The following is an 18,725-nucleotide window of genomic DNA, read 5'->3' on the forward strand; positions in this document are numbered from 1 at the left end:
CTTCATAGCTCATGTCAACGCTGATTTCTTACAATGCCTGTTGAGGGGGTTCGAAGGTAGTTAGCACTGTAGATACCCAGCCCTCGGGGAGCTTCCTTCAGGAAGGAAGTCAGAGAGCAGCTTAGGGAGAAGCTGAACTTTTCTTAAACTCAGAGACTGACAGGAGCTAAAAAGAGGTGCGGAACGAGTGATGGGCTCCAATTACAGAGATAAAAAAGACTGACTTATTGAGGAAAAGGGGAGAAAAGGTCAGAGAGAGGACAGCAAGCAGGTCATTCTGGGAAAAGACTGCACATGAGGTTAGGGGGAGCACCTAGCGTGGGAACAGTGGGGGAGGATGGGGGAGGCTAGCCATGCCCCGGAACAGGGTGAGGACACAGATCCTGGGCATGAGGAAGGGACCGCAGTGGGCAGCCCCGCTCAGCACACGCATGTCATCTCTTAATAGTAGGGGTGGTTCAATCTGTCCAGCTGTCACTCAATCACCTCTGAGCTCGGGGCCAGAAAAACCAACCAGGAAAGAGAGAAGGCTGCAGCCCACCACCCGGAAGGCTGGCGGTTTGCCCAAGAGCACGGGCACCAGAAGGGTTCCAGGAAGCAAGACAGACAGAGGGCAGGTCTCCAGGGTTGAGTCAATCCTCAGAAAGGAAGCGATCCAGAGAGGTCATCCAGCCCAACCCTTTCTTTCACAGATGGCAGAACTGAGGCCTTCAGAGAAATGATTTGCCTAAGGTCACGAAATAGCTGGCCTGGGCTCAGAACTCGGAGAGTGTTAAAGGTCATTTGTCCAACTTCTTTATATGCAGAGTACATCATGTGAAATACCAGGCTGGATGAAGCACAAGCTGGAATCAAGATTGCTGGGAGAAATATCAATAACCTCAGATACGCAGATGACACCACCCTTATGTCAGAAAGCGAAGAACTAAAGAACCTCTTGATGAAAGTAAAAGAGGAGAGTGAAAAAGTTGGCTTTTTAAACTCAACATTCAGAAAACTAAGATCATGGCATCCAGTCCCATCACTTCATGGCAAATAGATGGGGAGACAGTGGAAACAGTGACAGACTATTTTCTTGGGCTCCAAAATCACTGCAGATGGTGACTGCAGCCGTGAAATTAAAAGACACTTGCTCCTTGGAAGAAAAGCTATCACCAACCTAGACAGCACATTAAAAAACAGAGACATTACTTTGCCAACAAAGGTCTGTCTAGTCAAAGTTATGGTTTTTCCAGTGGTCATGTATGGATGTGAGAGTTGGACTCCAAAGAAAGCCGAGCACCTAAAAATTGATGCTTTTGAACTGTGGTGTTGGAGAAGACTCTTGAGAGTCCCTTGGACTGCAAGGAGATACAACCAGTAAATCCTAAAGGAAATCAACCCTGAATATTCATTGGAAGGACTGATGATAAGCTGAAACTCCAATACTTTGGCCACCTAATGCAAAGAACTAACTCATTGGAAAAGACCCTGATGCTGGGAATGATTGAAGGTGGGAGGAGAAGGGGATGACAGAGGATGAGATCGTTGGATGGCATCACTGATTCAATGGACATGAGTTTGGGTAAACTCCAGGAGTTGGTAATGGACAGGGAAGCCTGGAATGCTGCAGTCCATGGGATTGCAAAGAGTTGGACACGACTGAGGGACTGAACTGAACTTCCTTCCTCCGAAGAGAGCACTGAGGCCATGACACCTGGAACTAGAATGCACGCTTCCCGTGCTTCCCAGCTCACCACACTCTTTCTGCTGCCAACTTTCAGTTAAGAAACCCACCTTAGAAAGGCCTCTGGGTTGAGTTTGCAAGATTAGGGAAATATTTTTCAATCTTCTCAATAGCAGCAAATATTAACATTGTTAAGAAGTAAAATGAAGTGAAAGTCGCTCAGTAGTGTCCAACTCTTTGGGACCTCATGGACTATACAGTCCATAGAATTCTCCAGGCCAGAATTCTGTAGTGGGTAGCCTTTCCCTTCTCCAGGGGATCTTCCCAACCCATGGGTCAAACCTAGGTCTCCCAAATTGGTGGCAGATTCTTTACCAGTGAACCACAAGGGAAGCCCAACAACACTGGAGTGGGTAGCCGATCCCTTCTCTAGTGGATCTTCCTGACCCAGGAATCAAACCAGGGTCTCCTGCATTGCAGGCAGATTCTTTACCAACTGAACTATCAGGGAAGCCCTAACATTGTTAAATACTATACAATTATCACAACATTTGCTTTTATATTCACCATCTCCCCGATCCTTACCTGGTTCCTAGGAAACAGATTTTAGTACAGTTGCCATGTTATGGGGGAGAGAATGGAGGCCAGATTCAAATTTAAAATTCTGGACTCCAAATTTTGTCCTCCTTCTTCTGCACTTCAGGTCAAGTGCTAATAATAAATGGGAAAAAGATGTTCAGGGTCACTCACGTGCTGGATGATTTGTAGTAAGTAACTGGTATGTACAGTGTTTCACTTTATTTTTGCCACCTGACATAAGTTACTTGATATAAATATGCTTTATGAAGAATCTACAGGTTTGGGAAGAGGTAAAGGGCTGTCCAGGGGAGTATGAAGGGGGAAGGAGGGCTGGGCTAGGAGTCGATAGTCAGGGCTCTCTCTGACACTTGCTCTGCTGCTCAGCCATAGGTTGGCTCAGAACCAGATGCTCCCTCTCAGGGCCTATTTCCCCAGCCTCCAAAGTGCTAAGAGAATTGAGGCAGTTACTTTGCACAGGCCCTGCCTCTAACCTGGGCCCTTCCCATGGTGCCCAAAGAATCAACAGATCTTCCACTGAGGTTTCAAAAGAGAAGAAGAAAGATTAGAGGGAGAGGCAAAGATTCGTCTATATTCCATTCGTTTATCCACCACACACTTATTATGTCCACCATGTGCAAGGCTCTCTTTAGACCCTTTGGGAAATTCAAAGATGAACACGTCTCATGGAGGGCAATTTGTACCAAAATGTTTAAAAGTACACGTACACAAATTTATTTAACACATTGATCCATAAAATTTGTAATAAAAGGAAATATTTTGGGAAAAAATGTCAGTGTTCAATAATAGGAAGTATATTAGATTGTGGCAGACCCACACATTATGACGATGTAGAACTTCCCTGGTGGTACAGTGGTTGGGAGTCTGTCTGCCAGAGCAGGGGATGCAGTTTCCATCCCTGGTCCGGGAAGATTCCACATGCCAATGGCCAGCTAAGACCGTTCACCATGACTATTTAGCCTGTGCTCTAAGGCCCATGAGCTACAGCGACTGAGCTCGAGGGGCATAGCTACTGAAGTCCCCTTGCTCTAGAGCCTGTGTTCCGAAACAAGAGAAGCCACTGCAATGAGAAGCCCGTGCACTGCAACTTGAAAGTAGCCCCTGCTCGCTGCAACCAGAGAAAGCCCCAAGCACAGTAATGAAGACCCAATGCAGCCAAAAATAAATTAATTCATTGGTTAAAAAAAAAAGGGATGATGTAGATACTTAAGAATTTGACACTGAAAGATGTTCATAGTAAGTTAAAAATCTTATATGAATGAATATATTTTAAATAAGTATACATGAGTGTGATGCATATACATACACTTGCTCTCAGAAGAAAATCTAGTATTTTAGCATATAGAGGGCTTTATACGAGAATGTTAATAGTGGTCTATCTGTGTGGTATGATTAAAATATAATCTTGACACTGTATGCAGTTTTCTATTCTCTCAATTTTTATAAATCATATCACATTTTTATAATCAGAAGAACAACATATTTCCATTAATTAAAAATTACCATATTATCACTGATGTTACTGATACACAATAACATGAAAGAAAAATTTAAAACTTTATGTATAGAAGGATCCAATTTTGATACACCTATAAAGGTAGAAATTTTAAATGTAGGAATTTTAAAAAATTGATGTATAGCCAATGTATAATATTATATAAGTTACAGGTATACAATATAGTGATATAGTAATAAAGTAACTCACAATTTTTACAGGTTGTACTCCATTTATACTTATTATAAAATATTGGCTATATCCCCTGTGTTGTACGATATATTTTTGCATCTGATTTCATACTAATAGTTTGTATCTCTTAATCTCCTATTTCTATATTACCCCCCTTTCCCTCTCCCCATTGGTATCCACTAGTTTATTCTCTACGTCTGTGAGTCTGCTTCTTTTTTGTGATTAAATATAGGAATTTTAAAAGCCTCGAATGTTGTACAACAAAATGCAAATGCTTTGCATTCCCTGATTTTGCTTTGCTGTATTGTCTGCTGTCTAGAATGAATGTGCATAAATTATTAACAGGCAAGTAAAATTATGTAACAAGAAGGTTTTTATTTTTTTTAAAAAACACATTAATAAAATAGAAGAAATGTGAAAGTGTTAGTCGCTCAGTTGTGTCTGACTCTTCGCGACCCCATGGACTGTAACCTGCCAGGCTCCTCTGTCCATGGAATTCTCCAGGCAAGAATACTTGAGTGAGTAGCCATTTCCTTCTTCCGGGGATCTTTCCGACCCAGGGATTGAATCCAGGTCTCCCGCATTGCAGGTATTCTTTGGAGCCCCTGCCTCTAAAGTGTTGATGGTCTAACAGAGGAGAGGAGAAGAGAAATGGGATGACACCAACAGCAGCATTCTGCCGGCTCATCTGCTGCAAGATAGGAACAATCACAGTGGAAAGGGGCTCAAGGAAAGATTCACGGAAAAGACACATTTGAGCCACACCTTAAAAGGTAGGTATGGACAAACAAAAATTGGAGGAAAGGGCATTCTCAGCAGGGAAAAGGCTTGGAATAGACTTGATCACACATGACCAGCTCTCAGTCTTTCTTTCCCACCCAACCATCAGGCTTAGTCATCAAGTTCATCCACACCTTTTCAAACAAGGCAGTTCTGAATGAGTGCGAAGGGTACACTTTCCATTCTGCTTTGATCTTGTTGTATACTGGATGTGGGAAATAAATATGGATTCAACACTATGTGACTTATGAGTGAATTATTTTAGTTTGAATTATTGGTTCTTGGCAAACAGGTTTAATTGGCAGTTTTCATCTTCACCAGTTGCATCTGATACTAAAGATTCTTCAGTTCTCATGAACAAGTGGGGATTTCCTAATGCATCAGGTTCAAATCTTAGTTTCATGCATCTATAAAGAAAACAATAAATTATGGAGGGCTCAGGCTTGTCCTGGCACCCCTCTGGCATAAAACTTTTCCTAGGCACTACCTGCTTCCAGCAGGCCCCAAACACTTGGCCTCTCTTCAGCTTTGCTCCCAGCAAAGCAGCTGGGAGCACTTCCTCTGGCTCACAGTCTGTTTTTAATGATTACATTTAGGTGACATTTGAGTGATAAATTGACTGGAGACTCAGGTGCTAATCCTGATTCGGTCACTAACTCAGTTGGAGACCTTGGAAATGAGGGGCTTGGTGTCAGTCAGCGGGCCAAAGCTTCTCTTCAGCCCCCACACCATCACATGTTCTACACACTCTCATCCAAATGCTTATTTGGACACAGTGATTGTCAACATGTGTGGTCCTTTCTCTGAGCTCCCCTGAGAATCTCAACAAAATGATCTTCATATGTTTCACCCCTGTAAGTCTTAAGGTTTAGGATTCTAGATTTAAATGATCATCCAAAGAGCACTGAAAAAGAGACACACACAGTGATGCCTGCACATACTTGTATGTGCTTAAACAATAACTGAAAAGATGTAAGGAACAGTGATTGTCCTCTAGGGAAGAGACAGAGAGTCTGGTGGTTAAAGAAACAAAGAGACTGATGTTTCACTGTATACTCATTGGTTTTGTTTACTGAATATATATTAAGTTAGGAACGTCAATTGGTTGCATGTAAAAGAGACCTGAGAAATGATGACTTAAGCAAACATCTTTTGTATTCTTACTAAATAAGAATTCTGGGCCAGGCTGTCCAGAGTTGAAACCGAGGACCCAGAATCCTCCCAACTCTCTCTTCCCCCTCCTGAGGTTCTGGCCTGCATCAGGACTCAAGTTCATAGACAGCTGCTCCAAGTATGACCCCTGTGTTTCAGGCAGGAAGGTGAAAGGGCAAAGAGTATTGCTTGCTGACTGTGATCCCTTAAAAAAGCTTTACTGGAAACCCTCCTCAGCTTACTTCTGCTTACCTCTCATTGCTCAGAACCTGTGTGGCTCTGTCGTTTTGGACTGAAGGGAGGCTGGGACACATTGCCATATCATGCAATATTGGGATTCTGTTAGTGAGAATGGATACGAGCTTTGTGATTATCAGTGTATGTGCTGTCTTTTTGAAATTAAGACTATCTTTTACAGCAGTTTTGAGTTCACAGCCAAATTAAGGGAGAGGTGCAGAGACTCCCCATACACCTCTGCCCCCACACATGTGTAGCCTCCCCGACTATTAACATCCCCCACCAGAGGGTACATTTGCTACAACTGATGAACCTACATTGGCATATCATAATTACTGAAAGTCCATAGTTTACATGAGGGTTCACTCTTGGTGTTATATATTCTGTGGATTTGGATAAATGAATAATGACACGTACCCATCATTATAGTATCACACAAAATAGCTTCACTGCCCTATATTCCTCTGTGCTCTGCCTATTCTTCCCTCCCTTCTTCAATCCCTGCAACCACTGACCTTTTTATTGTCTCCATAGCTTTCTCCTTTCCAGAGTACCATATAGTTGGAATCATACAGTGCTTAGCCTTTTCAGATTGTATTAGTAATTAGGTTATATTAGTAATACGCATTTAAATCTCCTCCATGTCTTTTCATGACTCAATAGCTCATTTCTTTTTAGTACTGAATGATATCTCATTTTCCTCACATAAAACAGTTTATTTATCCATGTCCCCACAGAGGGACATTTTGGCTGATTCCAAGATGTAATTATGAAGAAAGCTGCTATAAACTTCTGTGTGCAGGTTTTCGTGTGGACATAAATTTTCAGTTCCTTACAGTAACAGTATGTTTAGTTTTGTAAGAAATTGCAAAACTATCTTCCAAAGTGGCTGTGACATCTTGCATTCCTATCAGCAATAAATGAGAGTCTCCATTGCTCCACAGCCTCGCCAGCATTTGGTGCTGTCAGTGACCTAGATGTGGGTCATTCTGATAGATATGTAGTGGTCATGTACTGTCTTCAAATATATACATTTAAATATATATTTATTACATATTTTATATAATGTCTGGGAGTTGTTCCGCATGTAGGTGTAGTTTTTGTATCTTTGTGCAGAGAAAATGAGCTCCACGTCTTACTCTTCTGCCATCTTGTTCTTGTCATCTGAGGTTATTCTTAAGAACAGCTTTGGTTCTCCTAGGACTGGAAAGCCCAGGTACCCCAATATGACAGAATGCAAGAAATAGAACCAAGAAATGAGATATTCAGGTTTAAGTTGCTGTTTTCTTGAGCAAATCACTTCCTTTCTCTGAATTCTACTTCCTCGAGAGAGAAAACAAACAAAACCCCAAAACAATTAGGAACTAGGAAGACAACTCAGGCCAGCCCCAAAGACTCAAGAGTCATGATTTGAGCGTGAAGCCCCAGTCTCCCCCTCCTAAATTCTGCTTCCTCTCCTCCTGTAAGTAACACATGCTCTCTCTGTCTCTTTCTCTCTCACATCCGTTAAAATGTTTAGCTCCCTCTCTTTGTGCCTAGCACAGCCTCAGGGTCCAAGAAGCTCCTGAATTGCATAGCAGCTCCAAAGCAATGGATGCTGGATAAATTGATGTGTTTGCCCCTCATCCATCTACCAGTCCCCACAAGCTGAGGGAATGTCTCCCTCTAATTATTTTCCTGAGGAACAGAGTTAAGTTCTAAGGGACAAACTTAAGAAGATGAAGTAAAGAAGATTTGAATGCAACATTTCATTAAGATTAATGGCAAGGTCCAAACTGATATAATCTACCCTGCTGGTTTTATGGATGTCATCAGCATTAAGGAGACTCAAGAGAATTTTTGTTTGATCTATGACCCCAAGGGTTGCTTTGTTGTTCATCGAATTACACTTGGGAAGGCCAAGTACAAGCTGTGCAAAGTGAGAAAGATCTTTGTGGGGACAAAAAGAATCCCTCATCTGGTGACCCATGATGCTCGCACATCTGCTACCCTGATCCCCTCATCAAGGTGCATTGACACCTTATAAATTAACCTGGAGACTGGCAAGATTACTGACTTCACCAAATTTGACACTAGTAACCTGTGCTTAGTGACTGGAGGTGCTAACCTGGGAAGGAAGAATTGGTGGGATCATCAATCTGGAGAGACATCCAGGTTCTTTTGATGTAGTTCATGTGAAAGATACCAACGGCAACGGCTTTACCACTTGGCTCTCAAACATTTTTGTTACTGGCAAAGGCAATAAACCATGAATCTCTCTTCCCTGTGGGAAGGGTATTAACCTTACCATTGCTGAGGAGAGAGACAAGAGACTGGCAGCCAAACAGAGCAGTGGATAAAATGATCTCTATGTGACATGATTGGAAAAGTCTTTGTACTTAAATATGACAGTACATTAAAAAAAAAAAAACTGTTTGTCTCTTGCAAAGCTCCAAAGGAGTGTTGAATGGTGCTGCAGATGAGGATTTAGTATAGGTAGAATTTATTATATAGGTATTGTTAGAATTTCCAATACCTGATTACATCAGAAGACTTAGGCAAGAATCATTTTCTAGTAGGAAAGCTAAGAGATGCATCTGAGAGGAAACAGAGGTAAACAGGCAATTCCTACTTAAAGGGAAACTATGGAACAACTAGGGTAGGGCTAAAGTAGACTTACAAATCAAGTAGGTACGTGAGTAAGTTGGTTTGCTTCCTCCCTCTTTCCTCCCTTCCTTGATCTTCTTCATCTCTTGGGAGTAGACGAGAAAGAAGGAAAAAAGCCCTTCAAGGCCAGCCATGTGCCAGCCACTGTGTTGGGTTCTGGACAGTTTCCCACCCTTGGTCACTCATGTAACGTATTCACGGGTTTTGCCATATCTACACACCAGCTATGCCATCATCTACTTAGTGTTTTTCTTTGAATCAGCTCTCTTCTCTTTTTTTCCTTTAACTTGTATAGCTACTTTAGCCTTCTACCAATCAATGTCATCTATAGAAGGGCTTGGTAGGTTAGTCATTTTTCTAGTGCATATTTAAATCAACACATAGCTACTAGAATTAAAAAATCATTTGTCCCCATGTCATAGTTACTCATGCCATACTTCAGGATATATCTAGATTAGCTTGTTCAGTCTTGGCTACATCCTCTGATGTAGGGATGATGGTCCTCCTCCTACACATGAGGAAGCCAAGGTTGAGAGGGGTTGTAACTTGCTCAAGATCATGAAACTAGCAGAGGCAGAGTAAGAATTGAAGCCAATTACATTTCTAAGGCCCGTGCTCTTTCTCCTAACACTGCCCTACGGGGGGAAGGAAGGAAGAAAGGAGATATACAAAAATGAGATCTTTCTGTAGAGTTTAATGCATTAATCCACCCAGCTTGCTCAGTTCCTATAAAGAGCCAAGCCCCACAGCCCATTCTTGCCTCCCTGGAGAACTGGTTCCCTTCATCATGATCAAGCCCTGCACCTGGCACAGACCTGGTGCTTGATTTGTCCGTCAAGTGGTGGCTCTGCTCCAAGGGCAGATCCTGAAACAGCTGTCCTGGTGCCAAGGCTCCTAGAAGCCATCTTGAACCCTGCCCTTTTTTGCTGCCATCACTCAGACCACTGCTTTTGTTTCAGCTTCTTGTCTGGGCAAACAGGCCAAGGCTTTGCCTTTGAGCTGGGACTTGAGCAGGGTTTGGTATTTTAGGTAGTGGATTTATGATATTTAGTGGTATTTAGGTAGTAGGCTTTTCTTCTGGAACAGTTTCACAGCATTCTTCATCTTTTCTTTTTACCAACAGCATCTGGTTGCCTAGTACAGAGAGAACACACTTGCTTGGCAAAGAAGGGCAAGATCTTCTGCTGCCTCTCCCTTGGCCCCTTCACCTTGGTCCTGCTGAGGTGTGGTCCTTCCATGAAACTGAGAGGACACTGTCAGGGTCATGTGTGGACTTAGACTCAGCGTACCTCCTCCTATATTCTCTGCCCTGCCAATGGCTGGCTCTAAGTTTGGGGGATGTAGGGGTGAGAGATGAGAGAAGAGGGTCAGGAGTAATGGGGCAAAAGAACTGATATTTATTATGGGCCTCTTATGTGTCACACACTGTATTAGGTGTTCCATACCTGTTATTTCATTGAATTCTCTCAACAACCTACAACCTTCACAAGCAGGTGTTATCATACTCTTCTTACAGATGAGGACATCCGAGTCTGGAAAGTTAAGTAACTTGTTTAAGGCCGCACAGCCACCATAAAGCAGGGCCAGGATTCAAACCCAGCTCTGTCTGCCTCCAAAGTCCCTGGTCTTTTCCCTACATCAGACTACTACGTCTCTGGCTAGGGTATATTACAAGGGGACTAGGAAATCATCTAGTTTGGGATCCCCCAGGCTGTGTGCATCAAAACACCAGTTCTTCAGGGAGGAGGAGGAGGTAAGGAGATTTTGGATAAAGTTGGTTTAAATAAAATTAAATTGACATCTTTTCTCTGGGACTTCTCAGAGCCTTTAATATCCTACTGTGTACATGAGTCTCTGAGAGGGAGCTGTAGTATGTATGCCACATCATCTAAATTACGTGTTTTTTTTTTTTTTTTTGCCTGAAAAATACCAAGAAACCCATGTTTTTAGAGCATTTTGGAAGCTGAAAAATACAGAGAGACCTGTGTTCTTAGAACTTTTTGGAAAATATTCATCTGATCAGACTCCTTTAAGTATTAAACAGGAGGCAGGAGACTTGCCCAAGTAATACAACAAGCAGAAGCAGGGTAATTCCAAGCACCGCCACGACCTCACTCCTGTCCTGCCTTTCTGTCTCCATGGAGAGGCTCTGCCCGTTTCATTAGTTGTTATGAGTAAGGTAAATACCCAGCATAGGCCAGGTGCTGGGGTTAACATGGCACCGTGGAGAGGCAGCCACGTGGCAGTATGATGATGGCACTGGCGATGCTGTGGCAGCACGTGGACCTCCCTTGAACCTGGCTCAAAGGCCTGAAGAAGGCTTCCTGGGAGACTGAACAGATCAAGGGACTGGCTCCTGTGAGGTGCCAGCTCAGCCCATGGGAAGCTGGAGCCTCTGCCCCTGGCCCACACAACAGGAACAGCAGAGCTGCCTTAGGACCTCCAGTCACATCCACAAAGCCCTTCCTTCTCCCATGACAGTGAAAGAAGCAATTGGCAGAGGCAGAGATTCCTTAAGAATTCACTGACAGTGGTTGACATTCCTCTGCAATGCAAGTAAACATTCCTGGCCTGACCACAGAATGATCATGGAAAGTCAGAGCTGGAAAAGAGAGCTCAGTGACTAATCTGGGCCAGGCTACATGGGGGTCTGAGGCCTGGAGGCTGAGGTCTCCCATCACTGGGATCCAGTGTGGGCGCCGCCCACAGTTCATGTGCAGTGTGAGACTTAGGCTATCGAGGTGGAAAATCAAAATTCGGCGGTTACGAGCCTGCCTGTGGGGATTGGGTGAAGAAAGGGGGAACTGTATCAAGTGCCTCCCGCCATGGAGCCTTCCTAATTCAGTGCAATCACTCAGTCTTGTCCAACTCTTTGCAACCCTATGGACTGCAGCATGCCAGGCTTCCCTGTCCATCACCAACTCCCAGAATTTGCTCAAACTCATGTCCATTGAGTCGGTGATGCCATCCAACCACCTCGAGCTCTATCGTCCCCTTCTCCTCCTGCTTTCAATCTTTCCCAGCATCAGGATCTTTTCCAATGAGTTGGCTCTTTGCATCAGGTGGCCAAAGTATTGGAGTTTCAGCTTCAGCTTCAGTTCTTCCAATGAATATTCAGGGTTGATTTCCTGTAGGATTGACTGGTTTGATCTCCTTGCAGTCCAAGAGACTCTCAAGAGTCTTCTCCAACACCACAGTTCAAAGGCATAAATTCTTCAGCATTCAGCTTTCTTTATGGTCCAACTCTCACATCCATACATGACTACTGGAAAAACCATAGCTTTGACTAGACGGACCTTTGTTGGCATTGTCTCTGCTTTTTAATATGCTGTCTAGGTTGGTGATAGCTTTTCTTCCAAGGAGCAAGCGTCTTTTAATTTCATGGCTGCAGTCACCATCTGTAGTGATTTTGGAGCCCAGGAAAACAAAATCTGTTACTGTTTCCATTGTTTCCCCATCTATTTGCCATGAAGTGATGGGACCAGATGCCATGATCTTCATTTTTTGAATCTTGAGTTTTAAACCAGCTTTTCACTCTCCTCCTTTACTTTCATCACGAGGCTTTTTAGTTCCTCTTCACTTTCTGACATAGGAGTGGTGTAATCTGCATATCTGAGGTTATTGATATTTTTCCCGGCAATCTTCATTCCAGCTTGTGTTTCATCTAGCCCGGCATTTCATATGATGTATTCTGTGTATAAGTTAAATAAGCAGGATGACAATATACAGCCTTGATGTACTCCTTCCCATTTTGGAACCAGTCTGTTGTTCCTTGTCTGGTTCTAATTATTGCTTCTTGACCTGCATACAGATTTCTCAGGAGGCAGGTCATGTGGTCTGGTATTCCCATCTCTTTAAGTATTTCCCACAGTTTGTTGTGATCCACACAGTCAAAGGCTGTAGCATAGTCAATGAAGCAGAAGTAGATGCTTTTCTGGAATTCTCTAGCTTTTTCTGTGATCCAACAGATGTTGGCAATTTGATCTCTGATTCCTCTGTTTTTCTAAATCCAGTTTGAACATCTGGAAGTTCTCAGTTCAAGTACTGCTGAAGCCTAGCTTGGAGAATTTTGAGCATTACTTTGCCAGCATGTGAAATGAATTAAACTGCGTGGTGGTTTGAACATTCTTTGGCATTGCCTTTCTTTGGGATTGGAATGAAAACTGACCTTTTCCAGTCCTGTGGCTATTGCTGAATTTTCCGAATTTGCTGGCATATTAAGTGCAACACTTTAATGCATTATCTTTTAGGATTTGAAATAGCTCTGCTGAATTCCATCACCTCCACTAGCTTGTCTGTAGTGATGCTTCCTAAGGCCCATTTGACTTCACACTCCAGGATGTCTGGCTCTAGATGAGTGATCACACCATTGTGGTTATCTGGGTCATTAAGATCTTTTTTTGTATAGTTCTGTGTATTCTTGCCAGCTTTTCTTAATATCTTCTGCTTCTGTTAGGTCCATACTGTTTCTGTCCTTTATTGTGCCCATCTTTGCATGAAATGTTTCCTTGGTATCTCTAATTTTCTTGAAGAGATCTCTAGATTAGAACCTCCATCCATAGTTCTTCAGGTACTCTGTCTATCAGATCTAATCCCTTGAATCTATTTGTCATTTCCACTATAAGGATTTGATTTAGGCCATACCTGAATGGTCTAGTGGTTTTCCCTACTTTCTTCAATTTAAGTCTGAATTTTGCAATAAGGAGTTCATGATCTGAGCCACAGTCAGCTCCCAGTCTTGTTTTTGCTGACTGTATAGAGCTTCTCCATCTTCGGCTGCAAAGAATGTAATCAATCTGGTTTTGGTATTGGCCATCTGGTGATGTCCATGTGTAGAGTCGTGTCTTGTGTTGTTTCAGGAGGGTGTTTGCTATGATCAGTGCATTCTTTTGGCAAAACTGTTAGCCTGTATCCTGCTTCATTTTGTATTCCAAGGCCAAACTAACCTATTACTCCAGGTATTGTTTGACTTCCTACTTTTGCATTCCAGTCCCCTATGATGAAAAGGACATCTTTTTTTTTTTTTTTTTGGTGTTAGTCCTAGAAGGTCTTGTAGGTCATCACAAAACTGTTTAACTTCAGCTTCTTTGATATTGGTGGTTGGGGCATAGACTTGTATTACTGTGATATTGAATGGCTTGTCTTGGAAACAAACAGAGATCATTCTTTCATTTTTGAGATTTCACCCAAGTACTGTATTTTGGACTCTTTTGTTGACTATGAGGGCTACTCCATTTCTTCTAAGGGATTCTTGCCCACAGTAGTAGATGTAATGGTCATCTGAATTAAATTCACCCAATCCAGTCCATTTTAGCTCACTGATTCATAAAGTTTCTATGTTCATTCTTGGCATCTCCTCTTTGACCACTTTCAATTTACCTTGATTCACGGACCTAACATTCAAGGTTCCAATGCAATATTGTTCTTTACAGCATCGGACTTTGCTTCCATCACCAGTCACATTCACAACTGGGTGCTGTTTTTGTTTTGGCTCAGTCTCATCATTCTTTCTGAAACTATTTCTCTGCTCTTCTCCAGTAGCATACTGGGTACATACTGACCTGGGGAGCTCATCTTTTAGTGTCAAATCTTTTGTCTTTTCATACTTTCATGGGGTTCTCAAGGCAAGAATACTGAAGTGGTTTGCCATTCCCTTCTCCAGCGGGCCACTTTTTTTCAGAATCCCCCACCATTACCCATCCATCTTGGGTGGCCCTTCGCAGTATGTCCTAGGAAAACAAGACTAACTTCTCTGGACTCCAGGGGTGGGTACTGAGCCCTTCTCAGCCTCTGCCTGCACAGCATTGTGTGCCCTTGTTGGGGTGTGGGGGTCACTTCCCCTCTCTCTGGGCCTGTTTCGTCATATCTAAGAAGAAAGAGGTTGGGTTTGTGATGTTTATCAGTAAATGATCCATGGAAGGGAGTTTCATGTCAAACACAAAGCATAGCTGATGCCCTTCTGCCTCTCACTGCCCTGTTCTACAGCCTTATCCCTTTAATCCCTGGCCATTTAGTGGGCATGTTTTCTCTCTTGAAATTATAGAACCTGTGTTCAGAAGACTCAAGACCCAGTTTGGACAGGCCATGCTGTTGGCAGAGAATAAATTAAATTTCAACTAACCTGCCAGGGCGAGACTAGACCTGATGGGGCCACTGCCCAAGCTGCAGGAAGGAGAGTCAGCCTGCCCTGAAGGAACCTCTGGAGACCATGGCCCCTCACCCTCTGTTGGGCCCACAGCCACAAGCAGGGGCCAGCACCAGGCGCTGATGGCTAGAGCATTGAGGCATTGACCCGGTGCTGCCTGTTGCTGTGACAACCCAGAACAGTCCCAGGTCATGGACCCTGCCATTTCTAATACTCTAAAGTTCCCTGAGTTCAGAGACCATCCTTCCATCCTGCACTCCCTCCCCTCTCAGTGGGCATTTTTCTGAGGTCGGAGGTAGGCGACGAGGAACTCATCTAGAGAAAGTGCCCTCTGCAGTTCAGACTATCTTTGGAGTCCAACTTCCATTCTGAAATTTGGACAGGAGGGCAGCCATGATGACAATGGGCCTGGAAACCTAATTCCTCTTGGAATGTTTTCAGGGAGTCCCCACTGACTGAGATACTTGTGTAGAGCTGTGTGGCTGCATGAGACAGAAGCATCACAATTAATGTCTTCAGCAGCTGACAGGCTGTCACGTTGAAGAGGGATTGTTTGGGATGAGCTCCAGCGTAGAAGTATCAGGGTGGCAGGTTGGGCTCAACATAAGGGCAACACTTTCCAGAACTCAGATCAAGAGAAACAACACTTCAAAGGATGGCGGATTTGTCCACCTCTGTGGAACGAGTGGAGGCTCGAGGACCATGACAGAAATGTTTTGGAAACAGTTGGTGGACAAACCAGGGTCAAGCAGGTTACACTAGATGTCAATCTCAGGAAAGGCCCTTTCAGTTTGGAGATTTGATTTCTAGAAAATCCCTAATAGAAGATGCTTGCCCTTTTGGGTGCCCAGTAGTGTCTGAAACCTTCCTGAAAGAAATCACTATCCAAACATCTCTGGATTTATTTAAAAAATTACATCTTTTCTCTCATCATTGGCCATCATTCCTCCTTTGAGGCCTCCTTATAAACACCGGCAGTTCTAAACTTCTTTTAACATTTCTCGCCTCACCCTTGAAATTCCTGGAGAATAATTAAGCAGTATCTTCCTGGTTAAGGTATCTGTCCTATAAACTGGGATTTCAGTACCAGGTGCTGCTGGGGGATTTTATGTGTGTGTGTGCGCGTGCGCATGTTTGTGTGTGTGTATTTCCCCCACTTTCTTTGCCAAGTTGGCGTTATTTTACACCTGTGATTGATGGCTCTTGGATTAATTCCTCTGCTCTGGATTCTTGATGAGATGATTAGAAATTTGGCTACTGTTCACTACCATCTTCACTCTGCCTTGGGCTATTTAGGAAGCAGAATGCCAATTTGATCTTCTTATTGCTCTTCCAGAGAGAGTGAATAATGATTTAATTTATAGAAATGATCAGGAATGACAGGAGAGACCTGAGATAACCCCAGATCCTCACATCATGGAAAGTCTGACTGTTTCCCCCAGTGATATCCCATGGTGCAGGTTCAGAAACCATATCTTAAGGGAGAACTCATATAGGATCATGATCAGACTTGAATTCAGAAAATAAGGGATTCTGTCTTGTGTCTCCCCACTTTTTGGACCTCAATTTTCTCATCCATAACATGGAGATTCATTTATTCATTTACTCAACTCAACAGAGCATTGTATGCAAGAAGTAATAACTTTCTCTACTTGTGAGGTTGCTATACATATGAACTGGTTGAGATATGTCTGGAAAAGTTTTATAAATTATAAAGTGCTTTGGGAAGGAATGGGTTATTATATATAAGATGGGATCTAGGATTTTTTTTTTCCTTTCTAATAAAGTCCATTATGTCCAGTTCTAGGGAACTGTTTCTTAGCAACAATCCTACATCTTCTGTGGCTGACATCACTGGAAAAATCGCCCTTTCTTCCATCCTGTCCAAAGTGAAAAGTCAACACATATGAGAGAACCGAGGCTGACCTACTTCTATGCTTGAGTTCTCTTTCAGCAATTAGCTGGGGTCTCTCTAGACATAGAGTCTTCTAAGAAGCTCTTCACATGCCCCAAATTGTATAAGGCATCAAGGCCACTTTTCTGTTGTGGGGAAGCTTAGGAAGGCATCAAGAAGTAGTGATGATAAAAACACAACAAGCTGCATCACTCTTAGAGACATCTTTGTCATTCACTGTGGTCCTCTGTCTCCTTATCTTACCATGAAGAGCTGTTGTGAAGCTCCAGTGAGACAATGTTATGAAAGATCTTTGCAAAGTTAAAGAGCAGGTACTATTTTTCTATGCTTACCACCTGAACTTGAGTTAGCCCTTGTGATGCCTGCCTGTCTCCATGCCTCTCAATTACCAATACTGGCTTGGGCTGCAACCACAGTGATATTTGATATTCTGATCAGTATCTACTAAATAAGTTTCCAACACTTCTATTTGCTAAGTGTCATTCTCTCTTTTTCTAAATACCTGTGAGAATCATTCTCCCAATACAGAAGTTAAAAACTGATTTCACCTGATAGCCTAGCTGTCTGGCTAATGCCACCTGTTACCAGGAAGTATAGCTCTATTTCCTTTTCCTGTTTAAGCTGCAGTCATTCTAAGTCATGGCCACTTACAGGTTAATGAATATGACTTTATTTCCAAGCCTGATGACAGTACTGAGATAGTGCACCACTCCTTGCAACACCTCCCAGACAACTTCCCACAGTTAGACCTACTGATAGACGGGAAGGATTACTTAACATTTCTAAAGCACAAAGGAATTTATGACTTGTTTTTATTAGTTCTTCCTTAGAAGTCCCTAAAAGTATGGTCCATAAGACATTGGTAAAGAAATCTGCGTCCTGGGTAACACCATCAACATGACAATTTACCATTTCCATGGATAAGACTTGTGTGATTAATTCCTCCAGTAAATTCCTGTGGGGTCAATCAAGTTTTGACGTTAACAATAAAAGGATTGTGAGAGTGCCATCCAACTATCAATGAAAGTGATTGGTGCCGATGGTCTTTCAAAACTCCACCAAGTAAGCTAATGATTTTCAGATGCATTTTCCTCCAGCTAGATTTCTCTCTTTCCTACATGGATATCTTAATTTTCTCAAAGGTGGAACAGGGAACCTGGAGCCCTAAGAAGAGAAATAACTTGCCCACATTCATTGAGTAAACTGGCTGCAGAGCCAAGACCATAGCACTGGTAGGTGCTGGATAAATAAATACTTGATAAATGAGTGACTGAAGGAACCCAAATCTGGTACATGTTTCTCTACCCTGACTGTGCTCTACAAAAAGCTAAAACGTGGCAGGTCCAAATAGATGGACTATATATGAACCTCAAATTTTGAAGGTTTTGTATGAAAAAAAAAAACAACTGTAAAATATTACTAATTTTTTAAAAACTATTGTTCAATCAGTAATGTTCAACCAATAATAGTTTGGATATACTGGGTTAAATAAAATACTGTTAAAATCAACCATATTTGTTTCTCCCTTAATATGGCAAGAAAATTTCAAATTCTATGTATGGCTTCCCTTTGTGGCTTACATTATAAATCTGTTGGGCACTATTGCAATCTAGATTACAGAAGCTTTAGAAAAAGGATTATATATTGCAGGGTTACAGGAGATGAGTAAAATAGGTGAGAGATTAAGAGATACAACCTTCCAATTATAAAATAAGCCAAAGGGATACAATGTACAACATTGGGAATATAGCCAATAATATTGTAATAACTTTGTATGGTGAGAGAGGATAACTACTAGACTTTCATGGTGATTATTTTATAATGCATAAGAATATCAAATCGCTTTGTTGTACAAAAAAGAAAAAAGCTTTAAAAATTAACCAAAAAGAATTATATATGA

The 18,725-nt window shown here is 42.4% G+C and overlaps 1 pseudogene; it reads left to right on the forward strand.

Annotated features, from left to right (window-relative positions):
• The first annotated feature begins 353 nt into the window (after nt 1-353).
• Nucleotides 354-8,458, forward strand: LOC122448909 (annotated as a pseudogene).
• The last annotated feature ends 10,267 nt before the right edge of the window (nt 8,459-18,725 follow it).

The sequence above is a fragment of the Cervus canadensis genome, chromosome 10 (assembly GCF_019320065.1).
Source record: "Cervus canadensis isolate Bull #8, Minnesota chromosome 10, ASM1932006v1, whole genome shotgun sequence".
Classification (NCBI taxonomy): domain Eukaryota; kingdom Metazoa; phylum Chordata; class Mammalia; order Artiodactyla; family Cervidae; genus Cervus; species Cervus canadensis.